The sequence below is a fragment of the Capsicum annuum genome, chromosome 5 (genome assembly GCF_002878395.1).
Source record: "Capsicum annuum cultivar UCD-10X-F1 chromosome 5, UCD10Xv1.1, whole genome shotgun sequence".
NCBI lineage: Eukaryota > Viridiplantae > Streptophyta > Magnoliopsida > Solanales > Solanaceae > Capsicum > Capsicum annuum.
In genome coordinates, this window is record NC_061115.1 from 142,491,820 (window position 1) to 142,500,303 (window position 8,484).

An 8,484-nucleotide genomic window follows, 5' to 3' on the forward strand; every position below is an offset into this window, starting at 1 on the left:
CATTTGAGATTAGTAGTGGGTCTATGTACGCTAGTATGATTAAATGGTGTTAATGAGAAAAATTTTCCATTTGAATGCATTAATTCCCATGTTTGGTAGGATATATATAATGGGAAGAAAAGGAGCGAAGTGAGCTGAAAAGAGATCAAAAAGGGAAGAAGTAGAGCAAAAGATGGAAATTAGAAGCATTAACTAACTTTCAGTTACCGCGATCACGGTCTGAGGGTTGCGATCGTGACAAGTCCAAATCAGTCAGAGCGGATGATCACAAATGGTTCCCCACGATCACAGGAGCTACAATCATGATCAATTACAAACGATCACAAGAAGGCATAAATTATCCCGAGGGCAGATTAGAAATTTCACACAACTGGTTCCAATCCTTTAAAGGGCAAAAACCTTTTCACTTTTGGACATCTCGTACAAGAATTGAAATTTTTAGATTTGCAAAAACCCTAATAAATTGGGTAAGATTTTTGTACTAAATTTTTAAATGAATTTTTTTGTAATTGGAGTTGGATTTGAGAATATCCTTACTTTGCCACTTTTATGGAAGCATTGAATGACCATTTTGGTAAATTGTTTCCCAAAAACTTCACGTGTAGCTAAACATCTATCTTGGGTTTATATTCGAATAGGGTGCAAATACGATGAAAATCTATATGGGATTTCATTTTTTCGTGTAGATTCTTAGTTAATGATATTGGTTTTCATTAATACTTGCTTGTTGAATTGAAAGTTGTGGGTAAAAACCCCAAATTCCAAAAATTTCATATCATTCTTGTAAGAGAGGTATGTGTTTTCTTTTTGATCCAATATCATCCTTGGAAAAATGATATGGGCAACAAGGTATTAGTGAAAAATAACTAGATGTTAGCTTATTCCTTTACATTGTCTTAGCAATAAGGATGGATTGTGAATTTGCTATATCTTGGGCATTTTCCTAGAAATAGGGAAGCCTAATTGAGGTTTTGGGTGGATTTATTTGCCACACCCAAGAGGTATTCGAAAGGGTTCATGGGTGATATTTTTTGTTTTTGGTTGAAAAACTAGCATCAAGAACCCTAACCTAGCCTACCTATATTGTTATTAACTAGAATTTGCTTTTGATTATCCTTGAACCCTTGCACTATTTTCCTCTACAAAAACATAATCTCAAGACTATTCTACTATTGGAATGTTATCTGCATTCGTTGATCTTAACTGGTAGTTTGAGTAAATTTTGTTAAATCCACTATTCAAACTAAACCCCCTAATTTAAATATATGTTTTACTTTATATCTACATTATGGGTAAACAATTAGTAACATTCAAAATACATAGGATTCGAATACTAGTTACAATCCTTGTGGATTCGACCCAACTCAAGTTGGGTTATTATATTTGACAAATATCATTTTGCCCATAAATCATGAAGTAAGTTTAGTGTGATCAAAATGGAGTCATTTTTGGGGAGTAAAACATAGAAGGACTTCTCCTTGCACAAATATTACCTATGTCTCTAATATGATAGCCCAAATGATTACACATACTCTAGATAACATTTCTATGAATGTTGGGCATCTTATTTTGCTGGACATGCAACATTTCAAGCTAAAATAAGGTTCCTTGCTTTAATTTCCATCTTTAATTACCTAGAAGTTAAGGAGAACCAGAGTGGAGGAGTACCCCAAAGATACTAGGGTGCATCCAAAGACCTCAATCTACCCTCTAAAGATTCGAGGTGAGGGTGAGCCTGGTAAGAGAAAGAAGAGGAAGATTGACATAGGCAAGCTGAAAGATAAGGACACTATTTTTGAAGAGATGATGTCAATCAATGAGCTTGTATTTGGATTGCCTACAGTTTTGAGAGAGTCTTTCACCACTCATCACTCCTGTATTGCCCAGTCTGATTATGAGAACTATATGGAGGACTAAAAAAAGCAGGGAACCACTATTTGTAGTCTTAAAAAGGCTTATTTATCTTTAGCACAGTCACACAGTGGCTTAGAGATTGTAATGAAAACCTGTAGAATAGGGAGAAAAAGAGAGATAAATATTTCATAAAGATTTAGAAGGGGGTGAAGGAGATAAATATTTCATAAAGATTTAGAAGGGGGTGAAGGACCTTTGGAAGTTCCTAAAACCCAAGGATAAACTTCCCTCTCCTATAACTGACAGCGATGATAAGGTCCCAACTTCATGGTTAGATTCAGATGATGGTGGAGGTAGTGAAGATGATGTAGAGACTGGGGGTGAGGATAGTCCTTAATGCAGTTATAGGTAGCACCCTTTACTCTTTTCTTATGCTTTCTTGATTATGCAGTGAGCTCACTGCAAGCATTTATTTGTGGGTCACCATCTTTGTATTTATTTATTTAGTGTGTATTATTAACATATTAGTGTTTGTTTTTATTTTGATTTTGATGATTTTCATTTGGGGTTGTAATAATTAGGCACCCCGATGGTGCCTGCATTTCACAGATTAGTTTCTTATTTCATTCTTAGTTTTTTATTTTATCTTTATCTTGCTTATAAAGATGCCAGGCGATCCTTTCCCCATGACAAATTGAGTAACAATATTCTTAAGGAAAAATCATTGTGATTTGATTTTGATTCCTAGATGTAGGGGTAGTCTAAGTACCCGTAGTATTGGAGTTTTGGGATTACCCTCATACCTATGGTTAAGTCTGATTAGCCATATGGTTTGAACTTATGAAAGAAGAAATGTGAGACTACAACCTAGTTTGGTGCCGTTAATAGCAAATTTTGGGTGGTGTAAATTCAAAGAAAACACCCCCTCTGTCTAAATTTTTTTAAAAACAAGGGCATGGACGTGAACAATTTTATAACAATACTTTACCTCTTTTTGTTACTCTGAAGTCTTTAGATTTTAGTATATGGTAAATTCTTCCTTTTATTTTCAGTAGGAAATACAATTGAGCCTTCTTAGAAAGTTTTCATGTCATATGCTCTGTGTATAGTTGTTTAACTCTGATGTATACTTGTATCTTCTAGAACTTGCACCGTTAGTCTCTTAAGGCTAATTGTAATTATTCTTGGTTGGTGAAGTGATCTTAGGCTTTCGTTGTGAACATAGGAACACACTTTAGCCTTAACCTACCCATACATTGAATAGTATCCTTAGTTACTTATTTTGAGCCTTCAACCCTTTCTTTGGAAACCATATTACAAACCATGAACTATTTAAAGTTTATCCCTCTTCTTAACCCTACCCCCTAGAAGTTAAATAATGGAACTTGAGGCGAAATGCCTAAATTTGGGGTGATAAGTCTTTGAAGAGGTCGCCATGGGCCATGATATTTTAAGTAGATGCCTGAAAAACTAAGTAAACTGAAAAAGTTAAAGAGAAAGGAATTATCAAATGAAGGAAAAACATTGACTGTACAAAAAATGATTGAGAATAAAATGTTTTCAAAAGAAATGGGTGAATCAAGGTAGTAAAATTAAGCATATGTGAGTTGGAAACAAATGAAGTGGCCCATGGTATAACGTTTGATTGAATAGAATGATGTAGATATTCATTGAGTGTGTAGTCACTTTATTACCAAATGATACCATACCCTTTCCCCATGCCTATATTACAAGCTTGAAAAAGACTTTGGAGATCACCAGCCAAGTGTATTCATAGTAGTGACAATTGGAAATAAGGGCCAGCATATGGTATGATACTCATTCGAATTGAAAAATTCTTTGTGAGTGTAAGTGTTTGCACTCAAATCCTTTGTTGCATAATAGATAAATTGGTGTATGGGATTTTTTTTTTGTCAGGAGGTATATAGAGTAATTGGGGCAGGTGGAATTGTCATCTTCCAAAAATAAGGTAAAAGAGAATAGTCGAGTCACTATCAATAAAAAGTCATTTCTAGAGAGTTAGTGATTGTTGCATTATTGTTCTTTAAAGACATTTCTATTTCTTGTTGAGAGAAGTTGTGAGAATAGCTTTACCCATACTTGAGAGCTACTTGTTGGTGTTAATCAAATTCGAAGTCATTGTGATCAATTGGTCATAGAAATGGTCTTAAAATTCATAGACACATTAAGTAACAAGTAGTGTTGCTTGAGGTTAATCAAATGTTTAATTTGGGGTATTGATGAGTGGTAAATTTACCACTCATATATATGCAAATTTATGCATACTACTATGATTAAATGGTGTTAATGGGACTAATTTGTCATTTGAATGCACTAATTCCCATGTTTTGCAGGTATATAAGTAATGCGAAGAAAGAGTGAAGTGAGCTGAAGCGAGATCAAAAAGGGAAGAAGTAGTACAAAACTTAGAAATCAAGAATAGAACTAACCCTGAATTACCCTATCGCTGTTTGAGGATCGCGATTAAGACTAGACCAAATTAATTAAAGATGACAATTATAATGGGTTCTCTTTGATCATGATCAATTAGAAGAGATTGTGATGAGGAGGAAATTAGCCCAAAGGCAAATTTGTAATTTCCTACTGCTGGTTTTAATGCTTCAAAGGGAAAAAACCCTTTCACTTTTGGATTTATATAATAAGAATTGAAGTGTTTAGCTTTGTAAAACCCCTACTAAATTGGGAAAGATTCTTGTAGTTAATTTTCCAACTAATTTAGTTGTAATTGAAGTTGCAGTTGAGAATATCCTTACTTTGGCTTATCAGTGGAAGCATTGAATGACCATTTATGTATATTTCATTTCTCAAACTTCATAAGTAGCTAAATATCTATCTTTGAGTTATGTTAAAATAGGGTGAAAATATGTGTGTGTTTTTATTTTATAGTCTAGATTCTTGGTTAATGATGTTGGGTCTCATTAATACTTGCTTGTTTAATTAGAAGTTATGGGTGAAAATCCAAATTCAAAAAATCTCACATCATTCTTGAAGAGGGGTGTGGGTATGATTTTATATCCTATATCATCCTTGAAAATGCCATATGGGTGACAAGGTATTAGTGAATAATAACTAAATGTTAGCTTATTCCTTTACATTATCTTAGAAATAAGGATGGATTGGGAATTTACTATGTCATGGGCATTTTCCTAGAAATAGGGATGCCCAATCCAGGTTTTGGGTTGATATATTTACCATACCCATGAGGTACCAAAAGGTTCCATGGGTGATATTTATAGTGTTTGGTTGAAAAAACTAGCATCAAAAGACCTAATCTTGCCTACCCATATAGTCATTAACTAGAATTTGCATTTGATTATCTTGAACCCATGTACTAGTTGCCCCTAGGAAAACATAATCCTAAGACTATTTTCCTATTAGAATCTTTTCAACATTTGTTTCTTTTAGTTGGTAGTTTGAGTAGATTTAGTCAAAAATAACCTTTCAAACTATATCTCTAATTTTAATTTATGTTTTACTTTATCTCTATATTGTAGGTAACCACTCTTAGTAGATTTCAACACCCACAAGATTTTAATACTAGCTACACTCCTTGTGGATTCGACCCCAACTCAAGTTAGGTTATTATATTTGACAATGATCACTTTGCCTATAAACAATGGAGTAAGTAGATCATGATCAATGGTTTCTTTGTGGTACTTTTGTGTTCTGGGAATGATGGCATGTTTCTCAATATATTTTTAGTGTAATTTGTTTGAGTTTGTGGTATTTGGAGATTAACAAGGCTAATTAGTTAACTTTGGTCAACATTTATTATCTTGTGCAAGGAATGGCGAAACAAACTATGACAACAGATCTGGAATGTTGATTTTTAGGTTTGTAACAGGGTTGGAATAGTTTTTTGACTTTTATATCTCATTTCCGTCATTGGTTTTGAAAGTTATGAAATGGGTTTTTGGGGGGTTAATTTTATGATATTGACATTTTTTGTCACAAATCTTATATCGCCATTCAGTTTGAAGCATTGAATTTGGTAATATAGCATAGTTCATCTATGTTTTTTGGGATTCTGGATAAATCTCAAGGGGTTCGTACAAGCATGGAATTTTCCATGTCTAGATGGTGCACCACTCAGCTGGTGCAACAGCTAAAGAGAAATTATTTCCGCTTTAGTGATAAGCGTAGTCGGCTCTAGCTGGACAAGGGTGATTTAGTGGTGCCCTGTCCTATTTAGTTGTAGTTACTAAAGTGGCCTTTGTCTTCTTTAGGAAACTAGCATGCATTGGTGGGTACCGCTAAGGCAGCCATATTTCAGGTTTAGCAACACCGGTACCTATATTTATATATTTTCTTTCTCAATTTTTCCATTATTTTTAAAACATAAAGATTCAGGTTGTAGGGTTTTTAGGAATTTTCATCTATTTTTTAAAAACTTATTTTAGGGGTTCATTTTGACCCTAACCCAATAGCGAATAATATGGTTGTCGTTGTCTTTATTTTGATTTGTAGATTCTATATTTGTATGTTTTAGTTGATTTCGATCCCCTATATGAGGCAAAGTCTCCATGTTGAAGGCTTATAACGTCAATTTTTTTTTTAATTTGAGGTAGGTAATGGCTTAACTTTCTTTAGACAGGATTGGTTAGTTATTACTGATATAAAAACATGTTAAGGGTATGGGAACTAATCATGGAAAAGGCTTTATTATTATTTTATGCTCATGTGGGGCATATGTTGTTGTTCTTTGGCATTTTTGAGATATTATTTGCTATATGTGACCGTGTAGGTGGCATCGTATTTATGCAATTAGATATTTTCTTCTAAATGGAACCCAAGTTGGTATTTATATGGTATCAAATAGCATATAATTCTATATCTTACTTTATTGGAATATGGATTATATCAGTCATGGATGATTGGCTTATTGAGTGAAATTTTTTATCACGTCGTTGGTATATTGGTTTGATTTGGAAATTCTCCATTTAGTTGGTTGTGATCATTACATCGTTATATCATATACATTCATGAAATATTTGTACCACCGTGGAATTACTTGCGTTACTGACAGTAAATATGATATCTTTAAAATCCCTCTGCCGATGTATGTGCTGGAGAAGAGTTATGGATATTGGATTGGTATATGATATTGGATTGTATACGGGTTGATAAAACCATAGGTCCTAACTTGGGAGCACAACACCGTAGGCGTATATGGAGGTTGTGCGACAACTTCATACATCATCATCATCTTTTTCTTTGTATTTCATATACTGTGATCATTTTTTGTTGTACTTTTGTTCTTTGTTTGTTATCGATCTATTTGTGCTTCTTTACATTACTTGCATTTGGTATATGTGTATAGCTTAGAATTGTCAGCAGAGACGATGTGGGCTACCACTTGGGATATTTTCTGATTGTAGGTGATGTTCCCATAGTGTGTATTTCATATACTTTATTTTGTACTTTACTCTATCAACCTATGATGCCTAGTGAGTACAACTAGACCATACTCACCCCTACTGCATCTTTCGGTGTAATCTTGGTATGAATGCATTGCACGGTAGCTGATTCAGGAGGTGTTTTAAGTATTTTTTAGGTAACGGTCAATTTATTCTCGCAGAGTTGATCTACTACCTCTTATTATTTAGTTTATGTATTTTTTACATATTCAGAGAAAGATTATGTTCCTTTTGGACTATCAACTATATATATTGACATTGAGATTTACTTTGTTCTTTGACTATGACACCAGATTTTGAGAGATTTATAGTATCTTGGTTATGTTTCTTTCGGCTTTATTCGAGGAGCCTTAACTATGAATTTGGTGTTGTTTTCTCATTTAATATCAGTTTCAGAGATAGGCTTACTTGTCAAGGCTTTCTATGACAACTGCCATCATAGACCTTTGTTATTGGGTCCTGACATCCCTACAAAATCGGCTTACACTAACTGGGCAAATATACATAACTCGAGAAATGTCTTACACTACTAACAATTTTATAAGTTATTAAAACTCCAAAATGCATTGTAATTATATCAAGATTACGTACCTACAAATTTCTTATCTTATCACTCCACGAATCACCGACCTTCTCTTGAACAGTATAATGAGTGATTTCTTTAGATATACCAAAACAACAAATTATATTATCCTAGATAAAAAATATAACTTCCTTTTCTCTTATTTTATTAAGAGCAACAACCATTTATCCATTTTGAGTAATAATCATTTAATATTGACATAAATTTTATCTAGATGACCATTCTTCGGATGATTCAACTATATCCATTTCCCATTTCATGAACAACCAAGATGAAACTATAAAGAGTAATAATTTGGTGGGTAGATATTTCATGAATTCATGACATTGTCATTTTTAATACTTTAGAACAAATGACTTAATATCTTGTTCAATTTTTAACTAGAAATACCTAACCCAAACCAATTTCTACACTACCAACTCATCTCTATTTCGGTTACTGTTTGTTCCTTTATGGGTTTCTCTCATAACATAATTGGTTTCACATAGTGTTAAAGATATATCTAAGGGACCGGTGAAAGACCTTTGATACATCTGTCCATTAACCAAGAAGTTCCGACAAACTTTCATCAAAGTGCATATGTGTCTTTATTTCTTCAGGTATCTTTCC